General features: G+C 32.3%; 1 protein-coding gene and 1 long non-coding RNA gene across 2 annotated transcripts in view; one reads left to right on the forward strand and one right to left on the reverse strand.

The window, feature by feature from the left end:
- The window catches only part of LOC133203371 (uncharacterized), a 284,718-nt gene that overhangs the window by 202,941 nt on the left and 61,990 nt on the right, over positions 1 to 19,787 (reverse strand). The window lies entirely within an intron of this gene.
- On the forward strand, positions 3,364 to 4,577 carry LOC133203418 (uncharacterized). The gene is made up of 3 exons (XR_009723413.1): positions 3,364 to 3,652; positions 4,318 to 4,414; positions 4,513 to 4,577. It is a non-coding gene; the product is annotated as an uncharacterized LOC133203418 (long non-coding RNA).

A 19,787-nucleotide genomic window follows, 5' to 3' on the forward strand; every position in this document is an offset into this window, starting at 1 on the left:
AATTTGAAATCAGATATGGACAATTATTTTTGGATTATCTTTTAGAGGCACAAACTTACAGTGTAAATACCTCAGTAAGTGAGTATGCATAAAGCCATAGTAAATTCACTCTCTGCTTTGCTTCCGCTAATGGGTATGTTGTCAGGAAAATCTACTAAAACACAAGTTTGTCAAATTCTCAAAAACATTTCTCAGTATTTCATTGAAATATTGCAAATCCATTCGATTTTAAAGCTACAATGTGTTTCTTTTTGAGACTTGAGTGTACCGTTTAAAAAAAATTAAGGGACGTTAAAAGAACACATTATTTACCATGGCTTAAGGTGATTTTTCTCTCCCCGTATGTTGAATCTAGATTTGATTGTGTATGTGTGTGTGTGGTGTTTGGGGAGTAAAGGGGAGGCAGACACTCCCCTTTAAAAAATACTTGGATACATCCCTTGTTATGTGAAGTATTACAATGTTAACTGTTAAGAATAGCAGATTAAAAGGGACCTGGACAAAGTTGCACTGCTTGTTTTATTTACAATGTTTTATTTCCTTATTCTTTCTAAAATATATCCTTTTAATGAATAGATCTTAAATTTTAAAAATTCAATGACTGTGGTATTTCTCATAGTCTCGCAACAAACACTTGTGTTTATTAGCATGGACACAAGCTCTATCGGGATTTTAATTGTTTTTTTAACGTTTTATTACCGGGTATTTGATTTGCTTACACTGCATACTTCACTGAACAAAAATACATGATATTTTTATTCTGGTTTTCCTTTCTAACAATTCTTAGTTATAGTTTTAATGTCTTTTATCAATACACAGGTGATTTTCCCACTTTTCTCACATATTAAGGTTAAATTTTATTTTGTGAAAGAGCGACGATGTGTGAAAATGAAACACGCTAAAATTAATAGTTTTGATGTTATTTTTTACAGAAAATATCTAAGCACATTTTTAATATGTCGGTCTGAAAAGCTCTTACAGTATGTTAGTCATGAAATTCTGCCCAAATATTGAAGGGTCTGTGTCAAGAGCATTGCAATTAGTATTACAATGTTCTTAAAAGGTATTTTAATGCAATATAAGATCTATATTCCGCTATGCCTTACTATGAAAACTCCCTCCAGTTGTGGTCATCTGACTAAAGTTTGTTTAACTAGAAGTTTGAATAAGGAGCGATTTAATGACATACGACAAACTTTCATTCTTTGGGTGTGATGAGGGATAGGACCAGTCACTGGGGACTTTAAAAAAATGTATTCGGATTTAAGCATACATATATCAGTATAGGAGAAAACAATGTTGACCCAAGTCTGTGAAGAGATTATCATTGAATATTACATATATGTAGCGACTGTTCCTTCGCCATACGCTCGGGAATTTGAAGTCAAAGTTGCCGGTCCTTCGGATGAGACCTTAAAAAACGAGGCCCCGTTTCACGGCAGGCAAGTGATTTATTGTATGCTGTTTTACGTCCCATTGGAGAATTTTTCACTCATCTAGAGACGTCACCATATAACGGTGAAGGGCTTCAAATTTTGTCCTTGATTCGGCACTCAGCGCCATTGAGCAGTGAGGGTTCTTTTTCGTGCTAACGCCTGCCGTAAAACGGGACCTCGGTTTTTAAGGTCTCATCTGAAGGACCGGCAACTTTCACTTCAAATTGCCGAGCGTATGGCGAAGGAACAGTCACTACATATTTTTTATTTACTTGGGTCAGTCGCGAACTCCCGATCACGGAGAGAGCGCTCTACCGACTGAGTTACCGTGAACGTTTTTTTTTTTATATAGTGAATTGGATTTTTGTATCCTAGATTTGTTAAACTAAGATAGTAAACTTAGTAGAGTTTTTTGATGAAAACTTTTGTCCAATTATGAGAGCATTCTACACCCCCAAACATATTATGAATATTGTTGCATATGTAGACAAATAATGATATTTCTATTTATCATCTTCCTTAATAACAGGTCTTAAGAAATATCATCTTGCCCTATGTATTTTCAACAATAAGTTATCATTGGATATCTTGAAGTTATTTTAAACGCTGCGTTGGTCGTATTATTTTTCCAAATCTAGAAATGAAATACAAATCAAAAAGTAATGAGATATACACAATGTCACAATCGCGCTGCATGAAATAGCGTTCAGAACACGTCTGTAATGTTTACACGCCAAATACATTTTTAAAAATCCTTACCTCAACTCTTACTGTACAGCGACAATAATACATTATATCCCTAATGTATTTATTTGCATACAATGTGAGTTCAACAATTGGTAAAATGAATTTCATTTATTAATCATTAAACTAACCTTAAACGTATCAGCAGAACTGCTAGTTTCATTTTTTGCAACATATTTGCCTGTACATGAACATATCTAAGTCTATCAATATATAGACCCATACAGAAAAGGGTTATCCCGGTTTGTGACATATTTTAACATTAACTTCTGGGATATTGTCGTTTTGTATATATTGTCGTCGGCAACAATATTCATTTATCCTAAAAGCACATATTGTCGTCAATTGGCACCTATTCTAAGAATAAGCACCTTCTAATAAATATACTTGTATATATTGTTCGCTGGATCCCCACTGCAAGAGTATTGTGACCTAATTAGTAGTAACTTACTTGTAAACAGATTTATACAGACTTCACCTCTGATTGAACATATAAATAAGAGACATAATTTCTGTGTCAAAATAAAATTAAAACTAAAATTTACAATTACATGTAACTAGTTGCCTATAAGGCAGTGTCAAAGTACTGAGAGTATTGATAGCAGGTTTGATTTATTGATTGTTGCATTACGTCCCATTCGAGAATTTTTCACCAATAAAGAGACGTCACCATATACAGGTGAAGGGCTTCAAATTTAGACCTTTACTCGGCGCTCAGAGCCGTTGTGCAGTCAGGGTTCTTTTTCGTGTCAACACCTAACGTGACACCGGGCCTCGGTTTTTAAAGTCTAACCCCAAGGACCTGCAACTTCAAAGCGCTTGTGGAAGGAACAGTTGCTACCTTTTTTTATCCAGTTAAGTCAGTCGCGGCTGTGATTCGAACACACAACCTACCGATCACGGAGCGAGCGCTGTCGTGACGGCTGGTTTTGAAGAATGCATGATCCTTCAAAAAAAATGCTGCTACTCTGCCTACTCTGTCTGCTGCATTGAAACACATTTAAGGATGGATTCTTGTCAGCATTTTACGTCGTCAATGGGTCTCCATAAATTATGCAAGTCGTAAAATGCAAAATTCATATTTAATTATACTGAAGGAAAAACTATTAGTTAATTTGTCAGTTTTAGTAATGTTGAATCTATTTCTTTTAAAATTAATAAATTTTTCGTAATATTTTCTTTGATTTGCGACAATCGCCATAATATTCGCAGTTCGGTAGCGAATGTCAACATATACAGATCATTTTCCGTAGAAAACCCCGAGAGGGTTGTTTTGTAAAATCTACAAACTGTGAACATTATCGAAGCATTGCAGAAGCCCAGGGACAGTTATGACAAATTAAATCATAGTTATTTATGCCCGGGAAATTCCGATCAGCCAAAAGGGAAGCTTGAACTTGAAGGTCACAAACATGTGCAAGATTGCAGATCCACGTTGCCTCGTCTGAAGTCATGTCGTGTGCAGTGAGCATGTAAGTTAGTTATATATGTCTGAAGATTTTTATGATTTTGAAATTGAATTCAATTACATGCTGGTTTGTATTGATTTATGGGAATTCGCACGGAAATTATAGTCCTGTTATCAATATTTCGTCTGCTTATTCCCGCGACTTGTCAACATTTGAAGAGGATATATTTCGTGTGTTCGTCAGGTTTATGAATAATAATTCACAAAAATAGCATTTTTTGTATATGATTACAACAAATTTTATATTTTTAACTAGCCTACTTTGTTCAAGACACAACAATCATCAAGTTATTAGAAAAGTAAGGTGTCCCGCTTGGGTACAAATCAAACGGAAAAATAACTTGATATTGTATGTGGAAATATCAATAATATTGAAACACGCAATTGTCTAATAAATAGAGCAAAATGAAACATTATTGTTAAAAAACTATTTATATTATTGTTGTTTTTTTTTTTTACTTTTCTGTACTTTTAGGATAAAAAATGTCTATTTATTTATATCCAATACATTATAATATAAGACATTATGCATATGGTAGAATCTATTAAAATATCTTCATTCATTTAAATCAATAAATGAAATACAGATGAGATAAGTTGTTTAATCTTATAATCAATTTCCATTTATTTAAAAAAATAGTCTAAGGGATGTTCACGTTTAATTCTTAGGAGAAAATCAACCCTACTTTACCCTAGACTAGAAAAAAGACTGGAGGTCAGAATGCAGGATGATTGAGCAAGGAGTGCTGGCAGATGGACTATTGAGGTACATGTATAAGAAATATGGACACAACTTTATCTAACTATCATGTAATGCAGCATCTGTGTTGCTATGTAAAATATATTACTTTTTTTAAATTATAGGTCAACAAAAAATTTGGACTTTCATCAGGTGGACACATGTTCAGCAAGAAATTCTCACATCAAATGAATAATGGCTGTCTGTGGAAAAGAGATTTTCTCAGAATATATCACAGATCAGAAGCAGGAATTACATATTTATCTGATCAAAGAAATGTTTTTTGTAGAAATGTGGAAGTCAATGCATGTTATCATAGTCACTGCTGCTTGTTGCATGATTCCATTCTTGATTTTTTTTAGAAACTTTCAGTCAAAAATAGTTTTATTTATAATTATATAATGTTTAATTATTTGATTCCCAAGTACCCGATACAGTGCACACTTTGTAGAAAGTGATTACTTTACAAAATCTTTGATTCAGATTTGAAATCTTACTCCCAGAGTGAATTTTTCAAGCATTATCTTTCATTAGATTACAATGTGAAGATTTACATGTACTGGCATTACAACAACTTGTAAATGATATATACCTAGCTCTATGTATTCAGTTGCTTTACATTTTCAAATACAGTTAAAATCTTAAAATACAGTTATGGAATACATAAAAATGTGCCTGCTTTAGATCATTTAGTTAAAGGGTGATTTTAAGCAAGAGCATGCCGAACAAAATTGCTGGTAGTGGCCGGGTTAAAATTTAGATTTTTACAAATGAACTACATACATGTACTTGCAGTAGAAACCCTCAAGAGGTAATTTTTAATTCATTTCAATATAAGTTATTGACACTGATCAATAAATGTTTGTGCTACAAATTCTTAAAAAGAAATTTCATCCTTGAATAAGTATTTTGCATCTAAATGTGAAATTAAGTTTGATAGCTGCATGCATATTATTGTTACAAAGTTCAAGGATGTCATTTTCAGGCAAAGATGTCAAAGGGCATTTGATTGTTATAGATGGCTTTTTTGTTATCTTAAAACTCCAGCAAATTTTACGCAATATGTGATCACAATGAGGGGTTATATGTATTGGTGCTGAACAAACTATATACTAATAAATGTGTGTAGGTATTTATTGTCCCTCGCTTTCGCGAAAGAGAGGGGACATTAAATGTCATTCATCTGTCGGGCTGTCTGTCACAAAAACTTTAACTTTGGCCATAACTTTTGAGTGAGAAGAGATTGGGCTTTTGTATTTCACATGTACATTACCTGTAACAAGACCTTTCCAAATATACTGTGAATTTTGACCCCGTGGCCTTGGCCTTGAAGTTTGACCTACTTTTCAAAAAAATTAACATTACCTTAAATTGGTCATAACTTTTGAATGAGAAAAGATAGGACTTTCATATTATGCCTGTTTATTACCTGTGACAAGACCTTTCGAAATTATACTATGACTTTTGACCCCGTGACCTTGACCTTGAAGTTTGACCTACTTTTAAGAAAATTGACATTTCTTTAAATTGGTCATTAAATTTAAATGAGAAAAGATAGGGCTTTCATATTAAATATGAACATTAACCTGTAGGAATACCTTTCCAAGTGTACTATGATTTTTGACCCAATGACCATTACCTTGAAGTTTGACCTACTTTTCAAAATTTTTATCTTTGCTTATAACTTTTGAATTAGAATAGTTAGGCCTTTCATATTTAACATGTGCATTAGTAGTGACAAAGTGTTTCCAAGCATGCTATAATTTTTGACCCCTTTACCTTGACCTTCATGTTTGACCTAAATTTCAAAAATTTTATATTTGGTGATTACTATTGAATGACATATGATAGGGTCTTCATGTGTCAAAATGTTTCTGAATATGCTATGATATTTGACCCCGTGACCTTGACCTTCCAGTTTGACCTAATTTTCAAACATTTCATCAGTTTGCTAACTTTTGAAGGAGCAAAGATAGGGCATTCATATTTGACAAGTGCATTACCTGTGACAAGCATTTCCAAATGTACTATGATTTTTAATCCCATGACCTTGACCTTGAAGTTTGACCTAATTTTTAAAAAGTTTATCATTGCTAATAACATTTGATTGAGAGAAGAGATGGCATTTACATTTGACATGTGCATTACCTGTTTCAAGACCTTTCTGATTGTATACTCTGGTTTCTGATATTTTTTTTTTTACATGTGCATCACTTGTGAGAAGATCTTTAGGATTTTATTATGATATTTGACCTCATGACCTTGATCTTGAAGTTTGATGTGTAGTTTTGAGAAGCTATAGTCTTTGCCATAACTGTTATTAATTCAATAATTTATGTTTTTTTGTATGATGCACAGATAAGACAGGACAAACAAACAAGACAGTTAAAATATGCCATAAATAATGGCATCCCATCCACTAAGTCATCGAAAGCAGGGGACCACAATTCTTTGAATTTGCTTGTTGTTTTCAAAACTCAGTTTACAAATGTAAAATATCCAATAATAACATAATACCAGGGACCTATATGTATATAACTACATATACATGTATAGGCATATATATTAGTCCCTCTGATATTCATATATTAAGCTTTGAATGGCATGTTCACTATACATGTATATTGATTTCATGTTTATGTCATAAATAATGTATTGAAATCTTTTCTATTCTATGAAAATTTTATGTATGATTTTTCTCATAACTTTTTGGAAGGTTTATTATTTATTCCTGGTTATATTAAAGGTTAAGTTGCTTTGAATTAATTAATCCTGTGCATGTGAAGAATGTATGTGATAATAATTTTTCTGTAATTGCCACTAGAAAATTGATGTATTTTATAAAATTGTCAAACATAATATTCATAAGAATAAAATGACAGAGGAAATTCGAAATGAATATTTTGAATATCATTAGTGTAAAATACCATAAAAATAGAATGTATAACTGGGAGAAATGAATGTATTTATGTCACAATTACAACAAATTGATATGTTTTTGGGGATTAAAAATCTTTTTTATAGACATTTAAAACACTCTGTAAAATGAAGATTTCAGAATGTATAGAGCAAATTCGGGCTAATTTTTTTTTCGATAATTTGCCTGATTACTATATCTTTTTTACCTTGTAAATTAATCTTGAACCTTTGAATATTCATCAGACAAAAATCTAAATATTTGACATTATATGGTCAATTGTAAAAATTGAGATGAAATTTCATGTGAATTCATAAAAACTGAGAATTTTGAAAAAATATCGAGGAAATTCGGATTAAATATATTTATTGAATATAAAGGATTTCATGTTATCTTTTCACCAGCTCATTTCATATGAATTAGTCATCAAAAATAAGTTACAACTTTAATTTTATTGTGAAAGATATTTTTTCAGTCAGCAAAATTTATTCATATGCATAAATTTCAAAACTTCTCTGTGTAAAAGTACTATTTTTAGGACTGACTTTCAAATGACATTGACTGAAAATCAAGGCCGATGACACCAAAGTTTTTGGATGTTAAAAGAGTGTAAACAGTCTGAATATTGAGTATTCAGAAAATCAAGATTCTGCCATTATAAGAAATATGAGAAGAATCCATCCTTAATGCATATGAATTTGTACCTTGTTCTATAGATGTGTTATGTAAAAAAAAATAGAATAAAAGATACAAACAACATCTCTAACTAAGTTCTATCTCTAAATGGTTAATAATAGGAAATGTGCTGGAGAATTATTGCGTCTAATTTATTGTTTCAATCAATTAAAATTTGATTTATTTTTAGCTTCTGAAAAATACCTGAATCTCAGATCTTTTAAAAGGAAAAGATTAAAATGAGTGTGTACAAACAAAAGGAAAAAAAAAACACAGTATCACACAAGATCTTTCAAGATTTGTATTACATATGTTACAAGGAAATCTGCATTCCATCAGATGGAATTGACAAGGAGTTTACACCAATCTCATACGAGTGTAAGAGACCTCAATTCTTTGATCAAAAACTAGGATGGTTTTATATGAATCACAGAAAAACAAAGACCTATAAACAGAGAGGAGAGTTTAAGGTATCCGATGCATAATTGACTAAATATTCTAACAAAGAGTCCAATCGGAACATGTGATCATATTCCATAGATCGAAATGTAAGAAGAAGCTTTCCCCGTTTTTTTTTCCCCCTCAAAGAATGATAATACATGTACAATCCTTCATCTCATAGAAACAGCGCGTTTCTTTGACAGAAAAAAAGTACTAACTAAAATAAAAATCAATCTGCTGCTGCCTGCAAGGGACAGTATTTACACAATTTGAGAATGTCAGTCATAAGTTAAACCAAGTCAGTCATTAATACAAATATCTGAATACAGTATGAAACTATATACTTTACCATTTATTGGGAGTTTTAAATATATAATTTCTTTCTGCTGCAAATTCTACTTTTCTGTCTTTTTCTTAATTTCATGACGAATTAAAAACTTTGCACTTTCAACTAAACTTGTACAGAATTTCCAGACAAAAGATACCTGTATGCCATTGATTTTCATCACAAAAATCAGGGACATTGACTTACTTTATCTCTTTCGTTCATAACTCTTATACCAGACATGTAGTGTATATGTTGTTTATACTTTGAAAAGAGGTGAACAGGATTAAAATGCAGTCACATTGAACAAATGTTGAATATGATTCAACTCCCTTCAGTACTTTCAGTACTTTGATTTTTTTTTTCCAGTTAACCCTCCCCATCTCCTTCCCACCACCACCACCGTTTTGAAAAAGAGATGCCATTTGCGTGATTTTTATAGTACAATAGTAGTAGATTTTCCTGTCTGTGGCCTATAAGCAACAGATCTGTGGTTTCCAGTACCTTTTTTCATGAAGTACATATTAAAAAGTAACACCGACCGTAAATCCTTTAAATTCGATGCTTAAATCAACTATCATGAATTTTACGAACATTTTGCTTCATAACGAATTCGATTTCGAAGAACCTATTACACTGTAACTGTCCCCGGTTTATCTACATCAATAAAGAGAATCAGTCTAAAAGTTTCAATATATGATTTCAGCTGAATAATACGCATGTTGAGACAAAGTTACACTAAGTACTCTGAAAATGACTGTGTCCATAAAAAATACGGCAAGCAACTTGTATGCCCAAATGAATGTTTAACATCCATATTTTGTTTCCTTAAGTTGACATAACATAAGGAAGAAAACATTTAAACAAAATTTAAAATTAGGTGGAAATAGAAAAGAAAAAAATAATTTAAAAAGGCACATGTACTTACATTATTATTTTAACTCTCTTCTTTTGTTTCCTTGTAAGTTACAGAATTTATTGCTTACAAGAATTGCTGTGAATGTCAGATAACTGTGTCTTTGGCTGTCTTCCCATCCCTCAAGCTGAAAATCTCCATAATGCACTGCAAATGTTAGGACGCTACTTGTGTCAACTTCACACTAAAAATAGATTCGATTTAAATATTTGACGAAGTGCGGGTAATAACTTGCAGATACAAATGTTTCCAAAGAAAAACACAAACAGAAATAAATAAATAAAAATTATTATTAAATTAATTAATTAATTAATATATAGATAAATGAATAAATGATGGAATTATCTTTTACTCGAATTTATATATATATATATATATATATATATATATATATATATATATATATATATATATATATATATATATATATATATATATATATGGGATGGCAATTTGTAACCTGTTAACCGATCGATTGTAATCGGTTAGAAAATCCGTAATCGGTTAGTCGGAAAAAATAAAATATATATGCAACTTTTAGCGCATTTTAAAAAAATCATTTTTTTAAAAAAGAAACCTCTGCATAAAAAGTTGATAACTTAGCGTTGTACAAATCTTATTATCAAGCTAAATTGGCGGTAATTATGGCTCTACGGATTGAGAGGGTAATTGGTCAGTTAGGGAAGTGTTAATTAATACTCATGTCGTTACCCCGACTGTCCCGTAATTCTTTGATGATAATAAATAAATCGCCGTTGAGCACTGTGAATTAGTATGTCTATCTTTTGTCGCTGTCTATTAGATTATGTCATTAGAAGAAGAATTGTAAACAATTGGAAGTTCAAGCATAGTTTTGATTATGATGACAATGCGGAATGAACTTGTTTGACATAGAGACTGGAAAATTCGTGTCTGATTTCGGAAGCAAGTTTCATGGTTTTTCTTATTTTTTCTCGTCTTTTGAAACTGAGGGAAAATAGATGTACATCCAAACGAAGAAAATAAATAGAAAGTTTCTAACTTCTAACTTCTGTTTTGGTCTCCTTGTGTATATGAATGGATTTACTTAAGAAAAGATGTGTATTTGGAACCGATTATCCGCGATTAATCGGTCGGAAAGTCTTGCGATTAACAGATTAGCAATTCTGTAATCGATTGCCATCCCTAATATATATATATATATATATATATATATATATATATATATATATATATATATATATATATATATATATATATATATATATATATATATATATATATATCTGTATGGAGGGTAATCGTGTTCACAAAACCTTTTAATGTTAATTCCGAAGTATATGTCAGAATTAGATATCACTACCCATTGATGAGAGTTATGTTTTGTTGCTACATCACTTTTAAAGATTGAATTCCGGGTACTGCTTTGCAATCTTCATCTGATCTCTAATACTGACATATACTTCGGGGAATTACAGTCGAACTTCTACTTGGTATGTATCGTTGTATGCGTAGTTATTTTTTATTTGTCCATCGGCATACGTCTGTATCGAGATCACGCGAGAGATTTAAAGCTTTACCACTGCACTTTATTTAGAACTTAATTCAAATTAAGCAATACATATTAATTTCTACTAAACAAAACAATAAATCGTAAAGTTGACTAAATTTATTACAGCAATCCGTTTCAAAAGCTAATAATCCAACACTATAAAGGTATTGTCACTTATAGTAGCATTTTAAAATAAAACTGACAATCCGAAGTTATCACTTATATCAGTTCTGACGATCCAGCGCGCCCGGGTAAACCAGCGATGACCGGCAGCATACTTGATTCTGATCCGGTAATGTCCGCGCATCAAGCCGGATGAGCCGACTGATCAAGAAAAAATTGATAGGCCCGGCCGGCTTCAATATGGAGTCCTTAGAGATTATCATAGTAATCTTGAAAGTTGTTTGTTTCAAGACGTGAAGCTTTGTGACAGTACATGTTGTCGTCGGCAACTTTATGTACCTACCTTCACTTCACATAATGTCATTTATCAGTACATATTGTCGCCGGCTGAAAAGTAACACATGCACATATTGTCGCTGGCGACATTATGTAACCTACCTTCACTGCACACATTGTCGCCCCACAGATATTATTTTTGTTTTTTGCTTTTGTTTTTGTATGTTTGTTTGTTTTTTTTTTTAATTATTTTTTTTTTTTTGGGGAGGGGGGGGGGTTTGTTTTGTAAATGTAATTGGTGTGTAAATCACACTGACGTGTTTCGTATGCTATTTCATGCAACGCGCTTCTGACGGCACATATTGTCGTCCTGTTCATATTGTCGCCGGCGACAATGTGTACCTATCCTCACTGCAAATATTGTCGTCCATCGGTACATGTCACAAGACAATACATGACAATGCTTCCATATAAACATTAAAAATTATTGCTTTGCTGTTCTTGAGAAGAAGATTTTAAGGAGGTTCGATCCCGAGATTTTGATCATATTTTGATCTGGACCTTTATTTCTTATAAAGTCTGCATCATTTTTAAGTTCTAACATTAAATCTAGATTGTACAATTCAAATTAAACTATATCCAGCGAAAAAACCTCGATTAAATTCCATCCAAATAGGATTAAGCCAGGAACTATATTTTGTGACGGAAGGTTTTTCGCTGGCGACATTATGTAACCTACCTTCATTGCACATATTGTCGCCCAACAGATATTGTTTCTTAAAAATTTTGTTTTTGTTTTTTGTTTTGTTTTTTTTTTATGTTTGTTTTTTTTTCATACAGTACTGTTAAGTTTAGATTCCTATTTTTCCATGCTGGTTGCACACAGATCTGTTGTTTTTTTTTTTTTTTTTTTTTTTTTTTTTTTTTTTTTTTTTTTTTTGCAGTGAAATGTTTTATGCAGGATCTGAAATATTTATTGAATTATTTCTCATGAATTCTTTCATTTTATTATATACCCATCAATTTCCTTGTTTTTGTTACTGTTAATTTTACAGAGTGTGATCCGACTTTCCAGATCACCACACTGTGGTTTTCTGAATCCATATCACCCCTCTCTGAAACTGATGACGTAGTACACAGATAAATGACGTTTTTATTCTCGCGCATCAAAGAGTTCCTTGACAAAATGGTTTGTTTAATGGATAAAAGTTATGTAATTGATCCAAAAAGTTTCCTTTTATTATACTTTGCTAGTTGTAAAGGGGTATATAATAAATTTATCATTATAACAGTAACTTGATCCGAAGAGCCGTATCACGTCTCGTTGACAGGCGCGGATCATCAGATCAAACTCGACGCTTCGCGTCTCGTTTGATCTGATGATCCGCGCCTGTCAACTCGACGTGATACGGCTCCTCGGATCAAGTTACTGTTATAATAATATATATATATTGTGACAAATATAGTTAATATATTCTGAAAGTCCAGGAAAAAATTGAGCACATTTTTACATGAAATTAACACTTTTTTAGTAATATCTAAAAATTTACATCATAAATCCCCACCTTTGTTTTTCGTTTCTGAATATATAAGATAACTTTGATCAATCTGCTTAAATTCAGCAAAACTTTAAGCTTTTAAAATAATTTTCTTGCTTGTTGAATTTTTAATGCCAGAAAAATCATATTTTGTGAGTGCTGAAAGGTCAGATAATTGATTATGAGAAGCAATTTAAAACCTTTTTCTTAGTTACAATTTTCATGTGTCTTTTTTTTAAATAGACTAATAGTTTATTTTGTTCATTGATTTACTTGGATAAAAACATTGGAGGGAAAACGTCGAAGATGTGATTCTTTAATTAAGACACAAATTTCAGTGGTAAAAGGTCGTATTAAATGTACTGTAGCGCCAAAAGAAGCATATTGACCCCCATTTTTTGTTTTGATTTTTAATTAAGCTAGGTGTGTAGAAACTTAAAATATATTTGACAAAAAAGTTTAAGACTTTAAATATCAGGATCCAACCTCGTTAAAGAATTTTCCTATGCATTCCTATATAAAACTTTGATCGTCCATTGTGGCCCCACCCTAGCCCGGGGGAGCATAATTTGAAGAAATTTGAATCTATACTACTTGAGGGCGCTTCCATATAGTCATCACCAATCATTAGATTGTTGTTCTTGGGAAGATTTTTAAATGCTTTTCGTATACTTTCCTATGTAAAACTTTGACCGACCACTTTGGTCCCATCCTACCTGTGTGGGGGCCATGATTTGAACAAACTTGAATTTACACTTTGTAATAAAGCTTTCACATATGCATCAACTCTTCTGGCCCAGCAGTTCTTGAGAAGAAGATTTTGAAAGATTTTTTGCTATATATTTTTATGTAAAACTTTGGATATTTATTGTAGACCAACCCTTCCTCCGAAGGTCATGGTCTGAATAAAATTAAATCTACACTTAATAATGAAGCTTTCACATAAGTTCCAATTTTTCTTGCACAGTGGTTCTTCAGATTTTTAAAAGATGCCACTAAATTTTCATTAATGCTTAATTATCTTCCCTAGAAGGAAAGCATGGGCTTTTATTTGACCAAACTTGAATCCCCATTATGCAATAATGCTTTGTGGCAAGTTTGGTTGAAATTGGCCAGTAGTTTACGAGAAGAAGCTGAAAATGTGAAAAGTTTACGGAGGGACGGTCAGACGTACCACAGACAAAACGTGATCAGAAAAGCTCATTTGAACTTTCAGCTCAGGTGAGCTAAAAATGTTGATCCCAACCACAATTATGTCGGCGCATGTGTAATGTTACGGTGTAAAATATGACCTTTTTGGAATTATCATAAATTACTATGTGAATTATCTTTTCGGACTTTGTGTAAATTGTTATTAAAACTTTTCGTACATTTCCGCAAATGTGTTAAATTCTATAAATTCCGCTCAGCCTTAATCCCACCCGAGGCACAGTCAGAGATGAAAAATTAATCCCTTAATTGACTTCTGTTTATATTTATTGACACTTAATCTTTCATCTACTTTAATTCTATTATATACATGTCGCTAAATTCTCATCATTCGCGCAATAATTGTTTAAAACTTGATTTCTTAATACTTACTGTTAATCCTTTTATTTTGTTCTATCATTGTTCAATATGTATGTTTTGTTGTGAAAATTTATAGTCAGTTGGAATCAGACCTTCGATGCTGATAGTTCCCAAACTCATGTAAAAGTTTATTCCATGCTGATTCCATATAAAAGTACAAAAGTTGTAACTCGTGTTTGTGTGTTTGAGGTTTTATGAACCGGGGATCAACAATAAGAGGAAAACTCACGGTTGGCCAAGAATTAGAATTTGACGGACAAATTCACCACGTAAAACTAAGAATAACGCAAAAAAAATTCTAGATAATTATTACTACTACAATATCCTTGTATATACATGTATAATGAAAATGAAATAAAAGTGTATTTATCAAATATATCAAGAATTATGGTATCTTGGCATATAATAGCGGTGTACATTAATCCTGGACACTTTTATCTGACCATACCTCTCCATACAGTATTGCGAGTAATGATAATTCAATACAACTTGTTTACGTATACATTTATATCTGCCATAAACTTTGTCTATCTCTCTCTCTCTGTATCTCTCTCTCTCTCTCTCTCTCTCTCTCTCTCTCTCTCTGATCTTAGTGAATATTCTTTACCAAATATATTGGCTACAATATGTGCAAACATGTTAACAGTACATATTGTCGCCAACGACAAAATGTGCCGATGAGTGTGACTGTACATTTTTTCGTCCATTATGCAGGAGGAAAAAAAGGCTCGTTTCGGTACATATAGTCGACGGCGACAGTATGTTCCCTGAGGGTAGGTACATATTGTCGCCGACAACAATATGTACAAAACGACAATTTGTACCGTCACAAGCTTCATATTTGCATAGAGGTAGTCCTTTTTAGTCCTTTTGATCTATGCTAGGAAATATTTTACGATAGAAATACAATATTTTTATAAATTTCCATGAGCCAGTTTGCTTGATTCTATGAGGGTACCGAGGTTTACCCTATTTGCATTGGTTTGGCTATGCCAAATGCTATCAGAATCAAGTATGCTAAAAGGCATTACGGCAATTGCCGCCACAGAGCATGTGTTATGTGCACTAAAAAGTCGTGTCAATGCCACCTTCTGGAAGCACTTTTTATTTTATCTTTGAAGCAATATGGTTTCACTCATTACAGCATTATGGGGTTTTACTCGTTACAGCATTATGGGGTTTTACTCGTTACAGCATTATGGGGTTTTACTCATTACAGCATTATGGGGTTTTACTCGTTACAGCATTATGGGGTTTTACTCGTTACAGCATTATGGGGTTTTCTGATCATAATGATAATTTAGTTGTATCTCTTCTAATTTCAGCTGTTCTTTTAAAGTAAAGTTTAAATGTAGAATATACACAGACTGACGTAGACATTTGGAAAACTTTTTTTACACATGAGAGCCAACTTGGAAAGATGGTCCCGTTTGCTTGAGTAACACATTGAATCTAAATACTATAGGGTCGTCATTTATAAACATACATGTAATTGTCTGTGTCAAAAAAACTAAGAACTGAAAACGTTGTCCTTATACTAAAGCTAATAACGGAGGCCAATTTATTTTCATACATTGTAATAACAAGCTTAAATTTTCTGACAAACATGGTAAAGACAAGCTCTAACTTTCTAACAATCTAAGGTAGTTTCACATTATATTTACGTACGTTATATTTACATCCCAAGATGTACAATATTTAAATATTAAATACACCTCTCATGATCTTTTTGAACTAATGGGTGCTGACCTAGAATAATGAGTCCTGTGAGAGCTGATCGAGCTGTGTTCACTTTTCACTGTTCACCTTTCGCTCCCAAAAGCATTAAAGTTATATAAGGAAGATGCCTTTTCATGAATAGACACACAACATTGAATTTATTTGTTGCAGCAAAATTATACTGCTATCTCTCTCACGCATGAGCATCATTTTTTTATGTATAAAAATAATTCACTTTTTTAATAATACATAAGTTTTGATAATACATAAGTTTTCTTTTCCCCAAAATTAAAACTGATTTTAATTTAGGAATTTCTCATTCCATCATAAACGATTTTGGTTGATTCCTGGTTTAGGGTCATTTTTACAGGTCAAAGTAGGCTAATGGCGGGATGTTCGCTTCAGAGAGGTCTGTGTTCAATCCTCGTTCTCAGTGCCGTATCAAAGAGCGTACCGTAGATAGTGAATGTTCCTTTCCCCCAAGTGCCAAGCATCAGAAATGACAGTCAGGGTCTTTGGGATATGACCTGAAATGATTGATTAATTGAGTGTATGTTGTTTTACGTCCTGTTCGAGAATTTTCCACTCTTTTAGAGACGCCACCTTATTTCGGATAAGGGCTTCAAATTTAGACCTTTACTCGGCACTCATGCAGGGCCATTGAGCAGTGAGGGTTATTTAACGTGCCAACGCCTACCGTAATACGGGGTATAGGCTCTCAGTGTCATTGATCATAGAGGAATCTTTATCGTGCTAACGGCTACCGTAAAACGGGACCTTTTTTAAGGTCTCAATCGAAACACGTACCGCGAAATTAACTTTAAATACCAGGCGGCTGGCGAAGGAACAGTCACTACCTGATAGTATGTAAACGTCTTAGGTTTGACGCGGCGCGATGAACGAGAATGCAACCCGGGCCTCCCGATCAATTTTCACAAGAACTGCTGATTGGATTAAAATTCAATCCTGACCAATTTATACAGAAAAGAACACCGGGTAAAATATCAATACTGTATAATCTTGAATACGTGAGGAATTAATCATCGCGTAATATTGCGAGTAGCAAGACTCACGAAATAGAATTATGTGCTTTAATGGTGCTGGGATACACATTATATCTACTGTTCTACCGGGTACTTGTGATTCTTCTTGCGATTTGACTTCTAAGATATCAAACGACATTTTGTACTTGCGTACAATTAAGTATCTATATAAACAGAGTACAGTAGCGGAGGGATAGATAATCGACCTAAATGTAATGACCGTGGACGCCGAATCACTGGTAAAATAACAAGAGAAAAATATACGACAGTAGCGGGATATTGTTGATCAATTATTTTTACAAAATTAAGTAGTGATAAAAGAAAATGGTGAAGTAAAGATTTAAATTGAATAAACATGTACAAATTTAAACGATTAATCTTGTACTACTAGTATAAGTAATAAGAAGAAGAAAGGAAAAAATATAAGTAGATGATACATGTATATATTTTTTTATTTGATCAGATGATATAAGATTTTGGCGTTGACATTAAGATATTCAGATTTTTAGACAGAAAAGAGAAGATTAAGCGCTTTGGTCCCAAAAAACCCCTAATAACGAAACGTGGTATAACAATAAACTAGCTACAACAGGTGATATATCCATTCAAGATTTTTATTTCAACGATTTTTAACAAAATATTGATCATTCAAGATATACAGTAAAATCTTCCGACCCGTGCGGGCCCCTAATTTTCGAATAGGTATCATGATTATTAGTGCTGGGACAATATATCGAGATATCCATAATATCGATACGTACGAAGAAATATCGATATATATATATATATATATATATATATATATATATATATATATATATATATATATATATATATATGGAAAAAAACACGGAGAACGAGTAAAACATGCGCTTCCATTTCTTCTTCATGATGATGATGATGAAAACATCATAAAGAAGAAATGAAAGCGCGTATGTTTTACTCGTTCTCCGTGTTTTTATATGTTTGAATATTTTTCATATTTATCACCGACCATTGTGATCTATCTATCTATCTATCTATCTATCTATCTATCTATCTCTCTATCTATCTATCTATCATCATTTTTTTTTTCAAATTTCAAATATTTGAATAAAAGAATTTTAGGAGCCACCCTTTCAAGTCTGAATGTTGCCATTTTTTAAATCTGAAAGGGTGAATATTACATGTAATAAGAATATTATTCTGAAGACATATTATTCAATATTGCCTACCAAATATTCTCCTTTTCGAGATATATTGCGTCAAAGAATGAGTATACTGCCCCTTTTGGTCCCTTATTAAGTAATGTATAATCATCATTTTACTATATATAGTTGCATATCATTAAGATGAACATTTCTGCATCAATAACTTATTACAAAATATTGATCTTTAAAGTTATAGATAAAAGGCTTTTGGTCCGTCTTAGGCCCTAACTGTAGGGATCGGTCCCTTTTTCTTGATTTTAAATGAAAGGTCATTTTGAAGACTTTTTGTCCAGCAACTTTTCAGATGTTTGTTTTCGTTTTAGAGATAGGTAAAATAGAAATATTTAGGGGACAGTTTTTCAAGCCCTTAATGGGGCCGTTTTGCAAAAATTGAAAGAGAACACATTGTTTAGAACATTATTCAGAACATCCTTTGTTTAAAAATGTTGATCAAAATATGTCCCCTTTTCGAGATATAAAGCGTCAAATATTTAGCATTCGGGTCCTTTATGGTTACCTTTTGCTTAACATAGCGTTTAATTTTTATAATATATTTTTGAGATGAAATTTTTGCTTCCTAATTTATAACAAAATATTGATCGTTAAAGAGTTATAGATTAAAGATTTTCGGCCCCTCTGAGTTCCTTATTTAAGGTTTCATTCACAATTTCTTGAAATCAAATGAAAAAAGAGTTTTCGTTCAACAACGATTCAAAAAATATTTCTTCCTTTTAGTGATATGTAGAAAATAGATATTCAGGGGCTAGCCTTTCAAGTCCTTAATGGGGCCGTTTTGCAAAAAAATAAAAGGATGCACATTATTTACAAAATTATTCTTAACATCTTTTCTTCAATAATGCTTATCAAAACATTGTGTGAATTATAGTAGTATATCGGTGTTGACTTATATAAAAAGTTCCAATCTCTCTATAGTACTTAGGTGTGAATCAAAAAAATTCTGACACGGAGAACTACAATACTTTGTATAGTATTGAAAATGAATGGCGTTTATAAGTATTTTTCCCAATGTGTTCTTTCGAAGGTGATACGGTTTATTCCCCGAACGTCTACTGGCTAAAACAACTATTTAATTATCACACTCAATTAAGAGGCTCTCTAAGGGGTCCAGGTAGAGTT

The sequence above is a fragment of the Saccostrea echinata genome, unplaced genomic scaffold, assembly GCF_033153115.1.
Source record: "Saccostrea echinata isolate AGI-Se365-2 ecotype Australia unplaced genomic scaffold, CSIRO_AGI_Sech_v1 ptg000050l, whole genome shotgun sequence".
NCBI classification, from domain to species: Eukaryota; Metazoa; Mollusca; class Bivalvia; order Ostreida; family Ostreidae; genus Saccostrea; species Saccostrea echinata.